A 14,849-nucleotide genomic window follows, 5' to 3' on the forward strand; every position below is an offset into this window, starting at 1 on the left:
GGTGTAGTGGTCTAATGCACATAACTGGTAAACTTGTAATCAGAAGTTTGCTGGTTCGATCCCCACAGCCACCACCATTGTGTTCTTGAGCAAGGCACTTAACTCCAGGTTGCTCTGGGGGGACTTACAGGGACTTATAGTTCCCTGTAATAAGGGAACTGTAAGTCGCTTTGGATAAAAGTGTCTGCCAAATGCATGAATGTAAATGTATGATTTTATGTGCTTCAAAATGATTTCACACAGTCAAGGAGGTGCTGAAATCTGACTTTGTGGTGGCTATACTTTGAAAACACAGTCACACTAGGCTTGCTACGATAGTCGGTGACGGTGTTACCGGTGTTCAGAAGCAACACCGGATATCAGTTGCCCACCGTCGATTTGATAATTTTTTTTATTTTTATAAAATCATTAGTTCAGTTAGAGAACAGACACTAAAATTAAAAACTGAACAGTGTCTGCCTAATAAATCACAAGCTGACAGAGTCGCAGAACAGATCAGCAACAGGAGTCAGATTTAATTTATTACGAGAGTAAAGAGCTGACTGACAAGATGATGACGGAATATTTGGTGTCAAAGCGAAATGTAAAAGCGCCTATTTAAGAAAATTTGTCATTGTACGGTTTTGTTGTTGTTATTTTCATTAAGAATAATAGGCTAATAAACACACCATTCAAGCAATCAACCCCCAAATTGGTCCTAATTTGAAATCGAAACTAAAAAGCACACAGCCGCACGTGTCGACGGGCAGAACAGAGCGAGCGTTCTCAGTTCATTCCTATGGAAAAACCAAACACTCGCTTCACCATTATGAATGCCTGTGCGGACATGCGCATTTTACTTTCGCCTCCAAATTAGCGATTTAAAAGCGGTATTACCGGTGTTGTCACACGTCGGTTAACCAGTGGGAAAATACAGTCACACCCACACAAATAAAAATGTGTTTGATTTCAATCTCTTTCTTTTTTTCTTTACTTTTAGGTGTGCTATTTTCTGCAATGTTCCACGACAGTGCAATTGCGAAGACTTTTGCCTGTGGAGCAACAAAGTCCATGTACATTTGCAAGCATGGTTTGGCTCCGCATTTCAAACACTTGTTGTGCAAAAAACTCTCTTCTGGTAGGGAGGACTATGTACTTCTCTTTGATGAGAGCCTTAACAGAAAAACACAATCAAAGCAATGTGACTTTCATGTCCGTTTATGGGATGGGGTTGTGACAAGAGTTTATGACTCAAAATTCATGGGACATGCAACTGCAGTAGACCTTAAATCAGTCTATGAGAGGAGTACTGAAAATCTGCCAAAAGAAAACATGGTTCAGATCTCCATGGATGGACCAAATGTGAATTGGTCTTTTTATTCAAAGGTTGACAAATCCCTCCAAGATACTCATAATGTACACCTTATCAATATTGGCAGCTGCGGCCTCCATATTGCACACAGAGCCTTTCTGAGAGGAGTGGAAGGGACAGACTGGAAAGTTGGCAGCATATTGCAATCCATGCACCAGCTTCTGAGGGATTCTCCAGCTCGTAGAGAAGATTATTTCAACATAACAGGATCAGGTTCCCCAACACCACTAAAGTTTTGCAGGACAAGATGGTTGGAAAATGTGCCTGTACTAGAAAGGGCGTTGGAAGTTTTACCACACATGGCTGCATATGTCAATGCTGTTAAGGAAAAGAGGTGTCCAAATCCAGGGACAAAGTCCTTTGAGGTGATTCAGGAGGTTGTTGAAGATCCACTCATGGCTGCTAAACTTAATTTCATCTTGTCAGTGAGCAAAGAAGTGACTCCATTTCTTGCATGCTACCAGACTGATAAGCCCATGGTGCCATTTGTTTCAACAGACCTGTTCAAGCTGCTGAAGAGCCTGATGTGCAGGTGCATCAAAAAAGACATCATAAAGAAAGCAACAACACCTCATAAACTTCTGGACATTGAGGTGGGAGATCAAGACTGTCATGTTGACTCCTCACAGGTGGACTTGGGTTTTGTTACAGGGAGAATTTTGAGGGACATGTCCACATTGAAGACAATAGGACAGAAAACACTCCTGCTCTTCAAACACAGTTGCAAGAAGTGCTTGGTGTTAACTGTACAGAAGTTAATCGAGAAGTCCCCCCTCAAATACCCTCTTGTCTCTCACCTTTCCTTCCTTGATCCAAGGGAAATGGCCTGCAAAGATGCAGGTGTTGAAATAACTAAGTTCAGGAAGGCTTTGACATACCTTGTGCATGTCCTGCAAAGATGCAGGTGTTGAAATAACTAAGTTCAGGAAGGCTTTGACATACCTTGTGCATGTCCACCGTGTAAATGAAGAAGACTGTGGAGTCTACAGTCAATTCATTGAGGAGATTGTGCTGCTTCAGAGTTCACAATTTTCCCACTTTGATCCATACACAGACAGGGTTGACACATTTTTGCATGACAGGATGTCCACACAGAAACCATATGAAAAGCTATGGAGACTCTGCCGCCAACTCCTCCTCCTCTCACATGGGCAAGCCTCTGTAGAGCGTGGATTTTCAATCAACCGTCAAATTGAGGATGATAACTTTTCAGAAGATTCGTACGTGGCACAGAGGTGCATTTCGGACCACCTCAGGGCTGTGGGTGGCACCAAGAATGTCACAATTGACAGACCGCTATTGATGTCAGTTGGAGGTGCTCGACAGAGATACATCACACATCTTGAGGATGTGAGAAGAAAGAGAGATGATGCAGAAAAAAACAATAAGAGAAAATATGTGCTGGATGAAATTGAGGAACTTAAAATGAAGAAAAAAAAGACTGAAAGATGACATGGATGCACTTGAGACCTCTGCTGACAAATTGGCTCTTGAGGCAGAGAAAACAGGCAAACTAACTCTAATTGCCAAGTCTAACAGCTTAAGGAAGGGAGCAAAGGAAAAGAGAGCAGAAATGGTGGAAGTGGAAAAATCGCTCGACAAGAAATTGAATGAATTGAAAAGCAAATGAAGACAAAATCAACAAAGCGACAATCAACTTAAAAAGGAAAACCACCACAGAATACCTCAGGGAATGTTTTTGCTCTGTTACATATTTTAAGCTGACCTTGTGTTTTTTTATTTATTGTTTAATATTGTTTATCCATTCATGGCCTTATGTTAATGCCCCATATTGGAATGTTTTATAATGTATTTGATCTGCACTATGTTGTGATATGTTTTCAGTGCTTACACCAAAGCCAAATATGTTCAGTCAATGACTGTATATTGTTTTCAATAAAAATAAAATATTTGGGCAACAGATTATCACAAATGTTTTATTTAATGTAATGTTGAATATAATGTAAACCCATGAGGCAAGAAAAACTTAAAAGTATTTTAATCTTACTTCTGGTTACATGGGCCTAAGCTCTTTTCAGTGAAATTTCAAAAGTTAGAGATCATTTTAGAGTACAGTATAGGATGTACCGAATATTCTTCAGTTTTGTGCAAAACAGAAATACGACAAATAGAATATATTTGAATATAGAATATATTTATATATTTGTCAAATAGATCAAAATAATGCAAAACAAAAAGATTTTTTGCATAGTTGCATGAAAACTGTAACAATGTATCTTACAAGGTAACACGATGTAACCTTGCTCTCACTTGAAATGTGTGCCCACATCCACATTGAATTTGAGGATATTGGACCTGGAAAGTCCTTGAAAGGTCCTTGAATTTGAAGTTAACCAAGGTGTGGGAACCCTGATATATATATATATATATATATATATATATATATATATATATATATATATATATATATATATATATATATACAATAAGCGGCAGCAGATCGATCAAGCGTTTACCTCCGACGGTCCGCCTTCGATATAACGGCGGCGGAGCGGCGGCTGGCCAGCGGGCCGTCCGCGGAACGAAGGCGGTAGGAAGGCGGCTGCCGCTTTTAAAAAGCGGCTGCCGCCAGCGGACCGCCGTCAAACGTGTTTGCGATATCGCCATTCTGCCGCTTCTACTGCCGCCGGCGCACCGCCAGCGGACCGCCGACTTATTGCTATCTGGGTTATACATGTTGATTTACATATCTGAATGAAAAAAACATGAATTCCTTAACATTGCAATATATGTTTATTGCTCTTAAAATTCCAAAATAAAAGACTATGCAAGTGCAAACTAATGCATTCTTAGTCAGAGGTAGCATTCAATAAAGCCTTGAAAACACATAGGCCTAGCTTACTGAAAAAAAGTGCATCTTGTAATTCTTCTTTCAGATTAAAACAACAACTTGATGTCTAGCATTCAATAAAAAAATAAAAAGGTCACCCAAAATACTTGTTTAGAGCAACTGAAAGTATACAGTAACCAATGTAAACTTGAGGGCTTTAAGCTAATACAGAGAGTGCTTTTCCAACAAAAAAAATAAATAAAAATTAACAGCGACAGTGGGAGCCAGCAGCCTGTCATGGTGTCCTTCCTGAACCAACAGAATTTAACATTTATGTTGAAAACACATAGCCCTAGATTACTGAAAAAAGTGCATCTTTTAATTCTTCATTCACATAAAAATAACAACAACATATAGTAATACACTCTGCCACTCACCTTTTTCTTAAACTCAAAATTCAAAAATAAAATTCAAGTAAAAGTGTACAAGAGCAATATAATGCATTCTGATGTCTAGCATTCAATAAAAAAATAAGAAGGTCACCCAGCCACCCTTTCTTAGAGCTATTGAAAGAATACAGTAACTATTGTAAACTTGGGGGCTTTAAGCTAATACAGAAAGTGCTTTTCCAACAAAAAATAATGAAAATAAACATTCAGAATTCAACATTTATGTTGAACATAGGCCTAGCTTACTGAAAGCATCTTCATTCACATGCAAATAACAACTTACACTTTGACACTTTCCTTTCACCTTAAGAATTGTGTGTGTGTGTGTGTGTGTCATTCAAGACAAAATACAGTCATATATTGGAGTGGAGGAATGTGAGCATTTCATCATGCAGCTGCTCCCGGGTGGCGCCTCTTCAGGTGCTGGTGCATTGCCGTGGTGCTAGAATGGAAGGCAATCTCCATTTTGCAAAGACGACATATCATGGAATTGTTTCCTTTAAAATTAAAGAATTCCCATACTTTAGAGGAACGAGTGCGTGCCGCCTTGCACTTCTGATAGTCTGAGGAGCCACTCGTGTTGCTACTAATCTCCGGCGCGGCCATCTTTTTTTGGGTCTGACAAATCGACGCGCATATTTTGCGTCGACGTATTGACGCGTTGTCCCAGCCCTAAGTGTGTTGTTAAATTAGTCTTACTGCCTGTATATTTTATAGTGGCATGACATATTTTACAAACAGCATGTTTTTATCAAAATCTCCTTCTCTCTTATAAAACCCAAAGTGTTTTAAACATTAAATTCAGTTTTAACACTAAACCCAAAAACACCTAGATTACAATAGCCAGGGCATTTACCTTATTCTGATGACTTGCACCGAATGGAATCAGACAGTTTTGCATAATCCGGGCAGTAAATGCTGGTAGCTAGTCTCAAAACAATACTAGTTTCGCAATTTCGCGCTCTGTTCTCAGAAGCCCTTGGAAGGTGCGAACCTAGTTGTCATGGCAAATGAATAAACCAAAATCTTGCTTGGTCAACATTTACTCATCAAGTGCAAGTCAGACATACACTAAAAGAAGGAAAGACATTATATTTATTTGTATTAAAATTGAACCAAAGCACATTAAAATTTTTTGTGATATACTTAGTCTTTGCAATCGACTGCTAGATCGTGTATTGGGCATCCCTGTTCTATGTGACTCTCAGGACACGCCTTGGTCTGCTACGTCATGTTCACGTAGCAGCAGTGGTGATGAGAGAACGCACTGGAGAAACAGTTTAGAGAGAAATCAATCTACATATAAAATATTGGTCACTTTCCAAATAATAAAAGTAGAGCGCATCTACTAATAATTATATATAAAGAAATCGGTTTTTACCGATGCAAATATGTTAGAAACGATGCATCGCGATACAAATGACAACTTGTATCCGATGCACACTTTTTTAAATCGATGCATCTCATCGTTACATTTTCCGATGCGAATCGTTGAATCTTACCATACCTAATGCATGGTGTCTCCTAACTTTATCACTATGTACTAAAGCTTTGACACCAGCACTTCAGATTGTTGGCCTATTGCAGTGGAAGACTGTATGTAGCCATCATCACTGACTAGGCGTCCTTGCACGAACGGCACAATATTCTGTAAGTCAAGCTACTTATTAATAATAAAAAGATGTGGTATTAAAATGCTAGTGACTGAGATACGCAACACGTCAAACGTGGAAAAAGAAAGAAAGAAAGAAACGCTGTGTAGGCACTAGGCAGCTTCTATTATTATTATGGTGGCCTAAGTACAGGACGCAGTGTCGGGGTATGCCTCTTTTCATATCATCAATCGATGCTGATCATTTAACTTTTATCAGCAGCTCTGTCAAAACTGGTTATATGTACGTAAGCTTTCTGCTCAATGTCACTGTTAACTAAATTTCCCTGTCAGTAATACCGTAGTTGTTGCCTAGTTTTTGCTGTCAAAAATCATGTTGGTTGATTGAAAAATTCAGTATACACAATTCATGTTACTCTTTATTCTAGGCCTTAAAAACTAGTTGGCTTATACAAATTATTCTTTACTGTATATAAGATAGTCCTAAAGAATGAGGCTTAATGTCAAACTGAAGTTGAACTGATAACTCATTGGTGTAATTATATTTAAAGTGAACATTTTAGTTAGTTTGTCACCATTTCATTTAATAATTTGTATTCATTCTTTTATTATATTTAATTTAGCAAGGCATTATATTTTAGTAACTAAATCTTTGAAATAATTTATTATATGTGTGTTCCTTCCTTTTCATTTTGTTGGATGTTGGTAATATTAGTTCCGCTTTCACTTGTTTCCGGGGGGGAGTGTAATAAGGGCGACAACAAGGGCGTAAACAAATGGCAGGAGTATGGAAGAGATGTTTCTGGACACTACAGGTGTTACTTTTAATGCTGTTTGCTCAGCAATCATTTAATAAAGATGTTTGGATTATACCCCATCATGTATTCTGCGATATTATTATGATACGTGTGCCTTGCGGAGACGGAGGTGCTGCTACCACAGATAATAATAAAAATGGTTCGTGCAGGATGCGGCAGTTTAGTGTAAATAAAGCGTTTAGCGCGCGTAAGCAAACGGAACCGAACTCAGATCACTTCTGTTATTCTAAGCATGAGAAGGAGTTGTGAAAACACTGTAATAATGCTCTAATTTAATGTAGACTGGACAGAGCAATGCAAATAAACTTTGAAGGGACCAGACTATTTATTTAATTAAATCACAGCCCTTTGCAATTTTATTATCGCACAAGGTCATATCGCGGTTTCGATTTTATTTTGATTAATTGTGCAGCCCTACAAATGTTTATACATAATTATATATTGTTTTACAAGAATTTTTTGTAGAATGCACTATTTATTTTACACAATCACTGCTTCGTTCATCAGGTTTGCATTTGTAATATTTTGTATTCACAAATTGCTTTGAGATGAAAGTTTCCAGGATTAGGGCTGGGCGATTTTGGCAAAAAAAAAAATCTTCGATTTTTAAAGAAAAGATCGAGTTTTGATTCGATTTTCGATTTTTTTTTTTCAGTGCACTTAAAAAATGACTGCAGACATCAGATATAGTGTCAAAAGTGCAACTTTATTGCTATGATTGTCCTCAAGAGTTAAAATGCGTAGAATCCCAAAACAAAAAGTAAATGAGGCTCTGTCATTCAACAATTTCAAGCTTTAACCCAGGTTTAAGCAAAAGTGCAACAACTTCACAGTAGCTTAAATTTTCTGTTCAAGAAATCAGATAATTACAAATTTTGTAACATATAACATTACAATTAAAAAAATAAACTCTTCTCAGTATAGTGTGAATATAAAAAATGAAACATGCCTGTGGCAGACATATAGCCTGCTCAAAGAGTGAACAAATGTAAACTTTTATCTATAACAACAAAACACGTGCTTGTTAGATCTCTGAAACATTGTGCATGCTCATTCTAAAAATTTTTTTGCACAGCTTCTTGCGTTTGCACTACACGCCAGACGGACGTTTGGCCGAGCGACGCGTTCAAGTTTTTTTCAACACTGACGTCTTGAGCGTTGCATCCAATGATAACACCTTGAATGATACTAATCTATTGTTCGCACAGAACGAGTTGCATCCATCTGCTCCGTGTTTAAATTCTTGACCAAATAAACAGACGCTTGATGGGTGTCTTTAACTGTTTTGGCGACTCACTGTTTTTTTGTGTCAGCATCTCACAGAATGAGTGTTTCGTTAATTAGACACTGTGTCAAATTAAAAACACGTCAACTTTTAAATATGCATCTTGCGACCCTCTTTTGCGCTCCTTGAACTGCCCCTTGCGCAGTTTATATTGTGAGGGTTGGTTGAAGTTTGTCACATCGCCCAGCGGTGGAGGTTTTTGTGGCTGACCACAGGAGGCTCACCTCTTTTGGTTCACACTGTCAACCATCAAAAATGTGTTGGAGATGTTCAACAAAACCATTGACATGCTAAATGATTCACTAGCTAATAACAAGTCTCTGAACCCTGCAGAAAACTGAATGGGCTTTAAACAATGAGAACACTGACTGAAAAGTGGCCTTGTGTTTTAAAACGGAGAAGCCTTTGTATTGAGCACTTTCAGGTCCTCTTCCTCCCTTCAGTTTAATGCATTGTGCTCTAATTATCTGCATAACTTGACAAAAGTGTGGGCAAGTTTTAATTCGGTTTAAAATGAATTAAAATGCCCCGCCTTTCGCCCAATGTTAGCTGGGATAGGTTCCAGCCCCCCGCGACCCTGTACACAGGATAAGCGGTTGACGATGGATGGATGGATGGATGAATTAAAATGTAATGGTGAATGAGTCTGATATTCAAGCAAATGTTTTTTTTAGGAGGTTACTCACCACAATCTGATGTTTGATACACATTGTGCTGGATCATATTTCATCACAAAATCAAAAGACAGAAAGTAATGTATTATTTTTCTTATGTATAGCACCATTAAGATATCATTGGGATATTATTTTCAGGGAATGTCCTTAAGTAATTACCTTAATAAAAAAGAATATTCTCATCAGGATGTGGGAAATATATTTATTTAATTTAATTTAAATGCATCAATTATTCAGGTAATATTTGTTATACTGCCTTTAAAGGACTCTTTTCATATTTCCGTTTTGGAACGTGGAAGTAGATAATTGACAAGTGAATGTAATGTTGTCCTATGTGATAAAAATTAGAAATCTTTTAAAAATCTAGTTTAAAACACATGTCAGGTTTATATAAATTTAATATTTGTGGCCATAATGGTTCCACAAATGTTTGAAAAAACAATTATAGCATTTTCTACAAAAAATGATTCAGTGACTGAGGTGTGGTAACCATCAGTTAAGGTATTAAACAACTTTTCTTCCAACTTAAATACATGAGTGTAGTGTACACAACTTAATGATTAATTAAAAAAAAGTTTCCAAATCTTGTTTTCGAGGTAAATATATTTTTCATACCAATATAATGCATTTTTGAGTCAAAAATATCAATACGATTTCTCAGTGTTATTACAGATGACCTGAACATAATGTGCCATTTCATAAAAATTTCAAAATATTGATATTTAATTCTATAGCAAAATAAACCACACCACATGACTTTGATTTGGTGGGCAAGTTTTTCAAATATTACTCATATAAAAAAAAAATAAAGAATAATTATCTGCTTAGTTTCAGGTCCTCTTCCTCCCTTCAGTTTAATGCATTGTGCTCTAATTATCTGCATAACTTGACAAAAGTGTGGGCAAGTTTTAATTCGGTTTAAAATGAATTAAAATGCCCCGCCTTTCGCCCAATGTTAGCTGGGATAGGTTCCAGCCCCCCGCGACCCTGTACACAGGATAAGCGGTTGACGATGGATGGATGGATGGATGGATGAATTAAAATGTAATGGTGAATGAGTCTGATATTCAAGCAAATGTTTTTTTTAGGAGGTTACTCACCACAATCTGATGTTTGATACACATTGTGCTGGATCATATTTCATCACAAAATCAAAAGACAGAAAGTAATGTATTATTTTTCTTATGTATAGCACCATTAAGATATCATTGGGATATTATTTTCAGGGAATGTCCTTAAGTAATTACCTTAATAAAAAGAATATTCTCATCAGGATGTGGGAAATATATTTATTTAATTTAATTTAAATGCATCAATTATTCAGGTAATATTTGTTATACTGCCTTTAAAGGACTCTTTTCATATTTCCGTTTTGGAACGTGGAAGTAGATAATTGACAAGTGAATGTAATGTTGTCCTATGTGATAAAAATTAGAAATCTTTTAAAAATCTAGTTTAAAACACATGTCAGGTTTATATAAATTTAATATTTGTGGCCATAATGGTTCCACAAATGTTTGAAAAAACAATTATAGCATTTTCTACAAAAAATGATTCAGTGACTGAGGTGTGGTAACCATCAGTTAAGGTATTAAACAACTTTTCTTCCAACTTAAATACATGAGTGTAGTGTACACAACTTAATGATTAATTAAAAAAAAGTTTCCAAATCTTGTTTTCGAGGTAAATATATTTTTCATTATACCAATATAATGCATTTTTGAGTCAAAAATATCAATACGATTTCTCAGTGTTATTACAGATGACCTGAACATAATGTGCCATTTCATAAAAATGTCAAAATATTGATATTTAATTCTATAGCAAAATAAACCACACCACATGACTTTGATTTGGTGGGCAAGTTTTTCAAATATTACTCATATAAAAAAAAAATAAAGAATAATTATCTGCTTAGTTTAAATATATATATATGTATGTGTGTGTGTGTGGGTGTGTGTGTGTGTGTGTGTGTATATATATATATATATATATATATATATATATATATATATATAAACATAAAATCACTATTGGAAGAAAGTAATTTTTTATAAAATCTAGACAGGCCCCATTTCCAGCAGCCATCACTCCAACACCTTGTCCATGAGTAATCATGCTAAATGGCTAATTTTGTACTATAAAATAATTTGCCATTATATCAAACACTGCTGAAAGCTATTAAGTTCATTAAATGAAGCTTAACATTGTCGTTGTGTTTGTTTTTGCGTTGGCACAGTAGACTGGCATGTATTAAGGTCAATATTAGGTCAAAAATGGCAAAAAAAAAAAACAGCTTTCTATAGAAACTTCCCAGTCAATCATTGTTTTGTTGAAAGTAGGCTATAATCGCTTGAAATTGCCAAAAAACGTAAGATTTCCTACAAATGTGTATACTACAGTCTTCAAAGACAAAGGACAGCTGGTTCTAACAAGGACAGAAAGAGATGTGGAAGGCCCAGATGTACAACTAGACAAGAGGATAAGTACAACAGAGACTAGTTTGAGAAATAGACACCTCACATGTCCTCAGCTGACAGCTTCATTGAATTCTACCGCTCAACACCAGTTTCACGTACAACAGTAAAGAGAATACTCAGGGGTGCAGGCATTATGGGAAGAATTGCAAAGAAAAAGCCACTTTTGAAACAGAATAAAAAGTTTAGAGTGGGCAAAGAAACACAGACATTGAACAACAGATTACTGGAAAAGAGTGTTATGAATCTTAACCCCATTGAGCTTTTGTGGGATCAGCTAGACTATAAGGTGTGTGAGAAGTGCCCGACAAGACAGCCACATCTATGGCAAATGCTACAGGAGGTGTGGGGTGAAATGTCACCCGAGTATCTGGACAAACTGACAGCTAGAACAACTTGCACTGTTGATATAAAATGAGGTATAATAGATTCTACCATTAAATAATTTCATATGAAACTGTACGTTTTTGTCAAAACACACTCACCTAAAGGATTATTAGGAACACCATACTAATACTGTGTTTGACCCCCTTTCGCCTTCAGAACTGCCTTAATTCTACGTGGCATTGATTCAACAAGGTGCTGAAAGCATTCTTTAGAAATGTTGGCCCATATTGATGGGATAGCATCTTGCAGTTGATGGAGATTTGTGGGATGCACATCCAGGGCACGAAGCTCCCGTTCCACCACATCCCAAAGATGCTCTATTGGGTTGAGATCTGGTGACTGTGGGGGCCATTTTAGTACAGTGAACTCATTGTCATGTTCAAGAAACCAATTTGAAATGATTCGAGCTTTGTGACATGGTGCATTATCTTGCTGGAAGTAGCCATCAGAGGATGGGTACATGGTGGCCATAAAGGGATGGACATGGTCAGAAACAATGCTCAGGTACGCCGTGGCATTTAAACGATGCCCAATTGGCACTAAGGGGCCTAAAGTGTGCCAAGAAAACATCCCCCACACCATTACACAACCACCAGCCTGCACAGTGGTAACAAGGCATGATGGATCCATGTTCTCATTCTGTTTACACCAAATTCTGACTCTACCATCTGAATGTCTCAACAGAAATCGAGACTCATCAGACCAGGCAACATTTTTCCAGTCTTCAACTGTCCAATTTTGGTGAGCTCTTGCGAATTGTAGCCTCTTTTTCCTATTTGTAGTGGAGATGAGTGGTACCCGGTGGGGTCTTCTGCTGTTGTAGCCCATCCGCCTCAAGGTTGTGCGTGTTGTGGCTTCACAAATGCTTTGCGGCATACCTTGGTTGTAACGAGTGGTTATTTCAGGCAAAGTTGCTCTTCTATCAGCTTGAATCAGTCGGCCCATTCTCCTCTGACCTCTAGCATCAACAAGGCATTTTTGCCCACAGGACTGCCGCATACTGGATGTTTTTCCCTTTTCACACCATTCTTTGTAAACCCTAGAAATGGTTGTGTGAGAAAATCCCAGTAACTGAGCAGATTGTGAAATACTCAGACCGGCCCGTCTGGCACCAACAACCATGCCACGCTCAAAATTGCTTAAATCACCTTTCTTTCCCATTCGGACATTCAGTTTGGAGTTCAGGAGATTGTCTTGACCAGGACCACACCCCTAAATGCATTGAAGCAACTGCCATGTGATTGGTTGATTAGATAATTGCATTAATGAGAAATTGAACAGGTGTTCCTAATAATCCTTTAGGTGAGTGTATAACAGTTACTTTTAATCTTGTAACATTGTGAACATTTTTTGTGGTGATGATGCATAATGAAGCAAAAAAAAAAAAAAATAGCGCATAGCACAGTGTTGCTCTTTTCCTCAGTACTGTTTGGTATGTCAGGGCTGCCTACTGTTTGGGAGGTTTGACTTCCTCCATAACGCTTTAAACTTGAAAAGTCTCACTAGAATTGAAATTGGTCACATCAGTTTTGAGGTCTGTGCTCTGCAATAGAGGTCGACCGATATTGTTTTTTTTTTTTTCAGGCCGATGCCGATCTTTTGAAATCCAGGTTGCCCGATTAATGCTGCTGATTTATTTTGGCCGATATGTGCTTGTTTTTAACCTCTTATTTGAACCTTTTATTTGAAAGATAAAATGTAACACAAATAATTACTTAAGATAGACAAAATTCCTCAACAAATACATTTATTGAACACTTGACCAATCTGCACTTTTACACTTAAATTAAAAATGTATAATGTAAAAACATGTTGTATAAATAATGTATAACAAATATATTAAATAAACAAAGCAGGTGTTACGAACTGCTCTGAGACACGAAGGTTGAGATCCAAATGCAGCTTTAATTAAGGGGCAATCCAGACACATAATCCAATATTCAGAGCATCCAAGAGAAGCACAGGCATAACTAGGGATGGTTATCGTTAAGTTTTAATGGTATTACTATCTTACCGATAGTGCTTATCGTTCCGGTACTTTAACGGTATTCTTAATGGGTCTTTTTGTTATTTATATATATATATATATATATAAATAAAACAAAGATAAACAAAAGATAAACAATTACACAAAGATAAACATTATATAGGCACAGGGATTTAATTTCAGGAAGATCTACTAACATTACTGTTCAGGTGTGGTCTAAAAAGAAATCTAATAAAGTAATCAATTGTAAAATAACACTGCATAGTCTATCATAGATAGATTAATGCTTATTAATGCAGAAGTTATTCATTCAAGAGCTGTAAGTGATTTTCTCTTTGCCTTTGGTTGTTTGATTCGCAGTAATGGCTCAATCGTCAGCATGTTCATTAGACTGCTTCCCCTTTAAGACCGAGTTCAGATCTAATAGGCTCCTGATGCGCCATATTTTCTCCCAACTATTTCCATAACTACATCCATTTATGAAATATTTTTGTGTATAGTTGATTGTTTAGACGCGCACGTGAAACCCAAAGTAGCCAATACTTTGCTTGTCTTGTTGTGGTCTGTATCGGAGCGCGCGCCGCCTTGGGAATGGTATCTCGTGCACTCTTTTTATTATTAAAGTGTCCCGCAATTTAGCAGCAGTAGCTTGACTGCATTTTACAACAATCACCGATCGTGCTGATTCTGAAGTTAAGTTTGAGTTTAAGGGAGAAATGTCAGTGCACCGCTGTGAAGGGAAGGAAGTTGTGCTAGACAGAATGCGGCTTATGTATAAATATTTATTTTTATAATCTTTGGAAGGCGAAATCTAAAATAAAATCAGACTAACATCACAGATCTAAACCAGGCTACGTTTGAATGTTTAGTTCTGTCACTCATTAAGCAGGGCTGTGTTGTGCTCGCTGTGCGCGAGATCTCTCTCTCTCTCTCTGACTGCGAATAGCTAAATTGCATCACAGACAAATGGTTTTATAGAATTATTATACGTAGAATAATAATTGGCGAGATAAAATAA

This window comes from Xyrauchen texanus, chromosome 43 (assembly GCF_025860055.1).
Source record: "Xyrauchen texanus isolate HMW12.3.18 chromosome 43, RBS_HiC_50CHRs, whole genome shotgun sequence".
NCBI lineage: Eukaryota > Metazoa > Chordata > Actinopteri > Cypriniformes > Catostomidae > Xyrauchen > Xyrauchen texanus.